Below are 7609 nucleotides of genomic sequence, written 5' to 3'. Positions count from 1 at the left end.
CCTATAACTAAGGAAAATTGAGTTCGAACAGTTGACCTTTTGATTTTCTTGTGTCTAAGATAATTTGACCACTTGAACAACTTTTCTTTTAAGAATTAATTGAATGTTTCAAGTTGGTTAAAGTCTAGCATGATAAGTGTCAACTACTTTACTTGGTACTTTTAAAGCAAAATGAGCTTATATGAGAAAAATGTTCTCATCATTTAAGTTTAGAATGATTTATGAATTGAACAAGTTTGTTTCGTAATGAAAATACTTATGACTTGTTCTTATTGGATGTGCATGCTTGCTTGTAAACTTGAATGGTCATAAGGGCATTTTTGACACATGATTGTGAGATATTTGAAAATGAGCCTGACATGCATAAACATGATTCATTATGCTCATTACACATTTTATAAATCATTTAAAGTATAATTGAACAAATTTGAGTGATATTGAACTCATGATTTTTCACAAAGCATGTCTAATCTTGAATGTTTCAAGTTGAAAAGTTTATAAAGAAAGATTAAATCTTTATCAATTGATTTTCTTACAAAATATTTTTATTCTCTTTGATTGAAATTGATTTATTGTTTTTGATGATATAGCATGGTTGAGCAAAATTGATTTAATACATGAGTTGCATAAATCCCATTTTACTTGATATTTCTTTCAGGATTTATGAAATAGATTGAAAGAGTTTTCTTAAGCATAATCATGAGTATGATAATTTGACATTGATGATATTTTAAGCAAATGAACAAAACTTCTTGTAATGTTTGAGGCTACAATGATTTCAATGATATAAAACTTGAAAAAGTATGCCTTATGATAAAAATTTTATTATAACTTGTTCTTGTTGCAAATGAATACTTAAATGACCTTAAGGGCATTTTTGTCTATATGTTGAAAAAATGTTGAAAATGTGAAATTTGATGCTTATTATGCTTAAATGTTGTTTAAAATGCTTATACATTTTATAAGTCATATTCACACATCATGATGAAAATTGAACATACTTGAACATATTAGAGACATGATTCTTCAAATGAGCATTTCAACTTTTTAGCACTTGTGAACAGTGAGAAATAAAAGCCAAAATTTAAGTTCACGTATTTTTCTTGAAGAATCTTTGATCATACATGTCCAAAATGATGTTCCAAATGTGGTTGAAATGAAATTCTAAATTGTTATCACGCAAGTCTATATTTTGAGATCATTGAACCTTGGACCATTGCATGTTTTATTTTATTTTTTTGTTTTTTACCTTTTTAATGTGCAAGGATTAGGCATAGTCGACTCCTAAGCATAGTTAGTCAACTATTAGAGAACAAAATGCAAAAAAAAAAAAGCTACTGGAATGATAAAAAGTCGACTCCCAAGGATATGTAGTTAATTCTTGAGTGCTCTTGTTAGGAATTTTGAAAATATGGTGCCCTGGAAAGCAAGTATATTTTCATGCTTAAATTCATTAAATTTATTTGTAATGAAAGTACATTTTGATAATAAGATGAAGAGTTTGTTTTAGTAAGCATTCATTATCTAGTTATTAAGGTACCAAGATTCTATTGAGATATTAAAATACATTTGTATGAAGAGTCATACATAGGAGACTTGTATTTTAATTGAATCTAAAAAATTATTCACAGTCATATAATAAAGTTGGTCACTTTATTATATTAAGGCGGTAGTGTCCAAATTACTTCCAACGAAACGAATGTGATTCATTTCAAGGGAATGATGAGTCTCAAATCATCGAAATGGTTGACTTCGAGTAATGACACTATAACATGAACTGGAATCATGTGAGAATCAAATTTAAGTTTTACTGTTACCTAAATCTTGATCTCACACTTATGCATTTGCTTATAGTAGAACCGAAATCCTGATGGATAATAGACTCATGTTTAATCTCCTTATGATCTTTGATTTACCACAAGCATGATCATCATAAAATGTTGATCTAGACTCCGTATTTTGGGATTATAATCGAGATGAACATTTGGGAACATATATCCAAATAATGGTGTTCATAGCATTAACATCACTTCTAGTGATTTCAAGAAGATTGGTGATTAATATGGGCCTAGTGGATTAATGAATTAGTTACTCATCACATCTGGATACTCAAAAGATTAGATCTAGAGTATTGAATCACTAATTGGATGAAATTTGAGACTAGGGGACAAAATTGACATAAAGGGTAAAACGGTAATTTCACCTTTTGTCATTGGATGGTTATGAGGGTTCATAATATAAGGTTTGCAATTGGACAACTAACAATTAATATCAAATATTGAATTATTTCTTATAATTATAGTTAATCCAAGAATGCAACCATGAATCTATGGTGGAGTGATTTCATGATTAATAAGCTTGAATTATTTTTAATGAGATTAAGAATAATTCTAAGTTTATTGGAGCTTGGAATATCTATGTTCAAATAGATTCCCCACTTAGCTTCATAGAATTCAACTTGTTTTAGTTGGAATGCATGTTTTAATTCGTTTAATTAAATTGTGTACAAAAATGGCAACTTTAACATATTTGTCTCAATTTAGATAAGATAAGATATTTTTTTTTCTTAATTACAAAAAAGAGTTGTCTTAAATTAAGGTAATTTTAGGAGGATTCTTGCAAAATGAATCTAGACATCCATGTTGATAAAATGAAACTCCATGTTTGACTATTAATCTTTTATTTATTATTAATTTTTTTTAAATAAAGATGGATAATAATAAAATAAGAGTTATTATTCAATAAAGAGTTTAATTTTATCAAGAACTCTAAATGATAATTAAAGAATTAAATTATTTATTTTTTAATTTTTATTTTGATAATTATGGAGCATGTTTGATGCTTCCATAACTCTGAATGGATAGTCAAGATTGATTCAAAGGTGTTTCATTTTGATTAAACCTTTGAAGCAAGAGTTTTAATAAAATGAGAAGAGATTGGAAGAAAATGGTAGAATGTACTTTTTCTTAAAAAAAAAAAGGTTTCAGCCATCTCTTCTATTTTCTTCCTCCAAGCTTTTCCAAAGAAAAGAGAATAAAATCAATTGCCATCTTGTAGCCTTGCATTCCACACCTTATCCACTCAAGGTTCAAGTTGAAAGTATTCTTGAAGAATAAGTGGTAAACTTATTTGGTCGATAAATCATTCATTCGTGTGGTGGCGTCTGTAAATAAGAATCTCAAAATAAAAGTATGGTTTTTCTTACTTAATAGATTCTTATTTTATTTTTTTGGTGTGATTATATTGCTTGCAATAATAAGAATGTGTGTTTTCTCTTTTATAATTGGATTGCTTGCTTCCTTTATAAAAAGAATTTTTTTTTGAAATCCATGCATTACACAATCATATTAATTCACTAAGATCCTACTCCAACAACTCTAAAGTCAAAATGGACAGGTTTTAAGTTCCAAAATGTTTTCTTACTTCATTTCTTGTCCATTGCAATATTTTCTTCCATGAATTTCGTTTTCAAAGATGATTCTTGACTCTTTAAAACATGCATTATGAATATTCTTATGATCATTTGGTGCAAGTACATGTTCTTGAAATTGTAACATTTGTTGAAAAATGGGAAAACTTTCTTGATTACTTAAATCTATCTATTCCCAAACATGACACTCATATTGATTCCATAAATTCTCATGTGTTTACAATGTTAAAATTGAAAAATGAGAAATTATTCATGAATGCTTGAATTTATGTGCTTACATAAATAATATCATTTCTTGAGAATAAAATGTTCATGTGCTTATGTTGAAAATTCTTTTCAATGAATCTTAAGATAAATTCTAGAAATATGCTTTATGATTGTACTTAAATGATTGTTTCAAGATTGAATCTTTGATTATACTTATGAACTTGATATGAAGAACTTGTTGAACTTCATGAAAATAAAGTTTGGTTCATCTATTATATTGGTTAAGACACAAGCTTACATGATTTTTTATTTTGCTTGACCTTAAGGTTTAAAGTCTAAAACTTGACTTGAGCTATGCATTTGATTATGAATTTAATTGTCAAGTTTGATCATGACATATATTATAAGTTGACATAGTTGAAATTTATTTTGAATATGCATTTAAACGTTAACTATGTCTTCATTGAATCTTAATGTTTACATGATCTAAACATTTTGTGTGCATCAAACTTTAACTTATAGGTTACCATGAATAACTGAACATGTCAAATGAAATATAGCCTATAGCTTTAGTTAGCAATGAATACTTAATGTGCTTTTATTAAGTATTTCTTTCTTGAATCTTAACAATTGGTATTCATTGATGATTGAATGTTCACTTTGAATATATTCATGAGTTGAGTGCTTTACTTTTCAATATTTTATAACAATTGATATCACTCATGAATCATGAATTATTGAGAAATTGCATGTACCTTGAACTTCATTTTGATAAACAAAATTAGAATCATGATTAATGAAGATAGCCTTTGTCACGACCCGGTACTCCCCTCGAGCCCGTGACAACCTCCGCGGTGTCCCGATAGACACTTATTGCTCAGAATGTCAACCCGAACCCCCGCAAGGCTTTACTATCAGTTTCTCTGTTCCCTTGTGAGCAACCATTGTCAAATATCGTGTTCTAAAAGATTTTAAGCTGTTTCCAACTTTAAACAAATAAAATATTAATTTTTCGTCTCACAAGGGTATTTTGGTCATTTTTCTCAAAAATTTTGAAACTGGCTAAAACGTAATATACAAGTACAAAACACATAATTCATATTCAAAACGAGTTTAAAAGTCTAAAATCTTCATTTAAAATGAAATTACGGTTATTTGAATATAATAAGAAAATAAAAGAAATATTAAGTAAAATATTCTATTTTCTTATAAAACAATATTTATAGAGTTATACGTGAATAATTTTTATAGCGTAAAAACTAAATAAATTTATACATACTTAAATACAGTAAGCCAAAAATATTTAATTTAATTTACAATAACAAGAGTGCCCCCGAATAAACAAAAGTAAAGAGGACTGTGAACCTACGGTTTGGAAAATACAGATCCCACTGTAGTCCTCGATGAGATCAGCTATCTACAGTCTATACTGAACCTGAAATGGGTGGAAAGGAGGGTGGTGAGATTATAAAATCCCAATGAGTAAACAGACATCATCATAAACATCTAGAGTTGAGTACATGGAGATAATAAAGTAAATCATCATAAACTGAGTTATAGCATTAGAACACATTTTGTTCAAAACACGTAAAAAGGCTTATGAATCTCATAAAAATCTAGGCTTGTGCCATAAATCCATTCTCAAGGACACCTTGACCGAGGCATCCTACCGAGACCGCCAAGGCTATTCAAATTCACATTTCACATAAATCATGTTTTTGTTTTGAAAACATAGCCGTTCCTTGGGGTTGGCTGAGTTCCCCCTCACGTGGTGATTTAGCGTGAAGTGAACCCTAAACTTTAACCCAGGAGATACCCTAAGCGCCTCTCCGTTCGAGGTAAGAATATAATGGGGTTTACCGTGCCCCTCTAAAAGGCTGGTCCATAGAAACCCCCTACTGCAGTGATTAATTAATATATAATCCACCATATAATAAAACTCAATAACATGATATGGCAATTTTGTAATTCACAGTTTTTCAAGGCAACCAAACAATTCGCATTTCAATACAATTGCCAACTAGCCAATCATGCTCGATTTATCATAAGCCAGTCAATTTAAACAATCAAATTGCCACAATTAACAGTCTCCGTGTACTCTATTTTTCAAAATCATTATTAATTCTAAAACAATTTATAAATTAATTTCATTGAAACTCATTTATTCATAAAACATGAAAATTTACCTTTTTAAATTCCTTTTTCCATAGAATTCATGAAAGCATTTAAAAACCACCCTAGATAATTAAAATGACAGTAAGTTTACTCACAATGTCTAGAATGCAGACTTTCGAAGCACTCTGTCTACTAGTCATTGGATGCAATTTCTTTGCCTTTATCGGAGGACTCACCATCTTGACACAATACAAAATCGAGAATTTCACCAAGTTGGTACTAAATCAAAATTAAACTAATTTCGACTACCAATGCATGATATGGAATGCAAAAATGCACTGGTAACTATCTAAACTCAATATTGGCCTAATTCGTCTTATCACCCGATTAAATTCCTAACGCGTCCGTTTAAACTCCAATTTAATTCTTTTCAGTTTCTATACCTCAATTGCACCCAAATTAACTTAATGTCCCTCAGTGTGGTGCAAATTATCAGTCTCGATAGTAAATTACGAAAATACCCCTAGTGGGTAAAAATTCATATTTTTGCTCCGAAAATTCCCATTATTTTTCTAGGCTCATAATTCATCATTTCTTAACCAATTCTACTAGAATAAAAATCAAACTCATCCTCACTCAATACATGATAAATTCAGCCATTAATGGTTGTGGGAGAAAATAAATTCTTTTCTTGTTGTTTTGTTTCTAAATATGCTAAACTAACTAAAAACACTAACATAAATTAAAATCAAATAAATCCAACAACTTTCTCTCTCCTAACCCATTTTGATCAGCCAACAATTCATCATAAAAACATGCAATTTGAGCATGGAAAATGAAGAGAAATGCTTAAGGAAAATAGATTTCAAGCTTGAGTTGAAAAATCCTACATTTTTCACTTGTTTTCCTTGATTTTCCACACTTTTTCTCTTGAAATTCCTCACCTAGGTTTTGTTTTTCCTTTCTTTCCCTCTCTTCCTTGCTTGGCCGAATATTTGGGGAATAATGGGCTGATTTGTGCTGATTTTTAAGTTAAATAATAAAATATCCTAAGCTTGACACATGGCATTTTCTAATTGGTCCATTTTTAAAATTTTAAAAATTTAAACATTTTATCTCCACCACATGTTTAGTCAAGGGTCAAAGATGAAGATAAAGGAAGACCATGTGCTGGAAAAAATATCCTGGTGGTGGAAAATTACAATTTTGCCCTTGAGGTGGCAAAATTACCATTTTACCCCTAGTTAGTGAAAATTTCGATTTGACTCCAAATTGATCTTCAAACTCCAAATTACCATTTTAAGTCATCCATGAACTGTGAAACTCTTAATCTCACCTTAAAATTCCTATTTGATCTAGTTCGAGGATTAAATAAACTTTATTATACCTCTAGGTACAATACCGACTTTTGTAAATTTTTTGGGACTCTCCTAGCATGCAATCATGCTATCATCACATGTATGTCATGAATAGTATTTTATAAGGTTGGGCTTTACAGCCTTTTTATTTCTTGTAATCATGTTTGTGCTTATTTGATCATAACTCTCATACATGATTGCAATAAATGCAAAATGCTTTGGTTATGCTTTATTAATAATGATATGCCTTTTGTGAAAGCTCTCCTTGAATTGATAATTTCATATATAATTTGGAGAATACATGCATCTTGTAATGCTTGCTTCAAAATAACTTGAATGAATGACCGCTTGAAAATGATTGGAAAAATACTCGTTAAAAATTATTAATGATGATATTTTTTTAATTTCACCTTGAGTTGTTATTTTTATATATGAATTAGGGAATTTCTTAGAATGCTTGATTGATACAGCTTGGTTGGTTAATATTGAGAATAAATAA

Source organism: Theobroma cacao, chromosome 3, assembly GCF_053813885.1.
Source record: "Theobroma cacao isolate CCN51 chromosome 3, ASM5381388v1, whole genome shotgun sequence".
Lineage (NCBI taxonomy): Eukaryota > Viridiplantae > Streptophyta > Magnoliopsida > Malvales > Malvaceae > Theobroma > Theobroma cacao.
Note: the sequence above shows the minus strand (reverse complement) of the source record.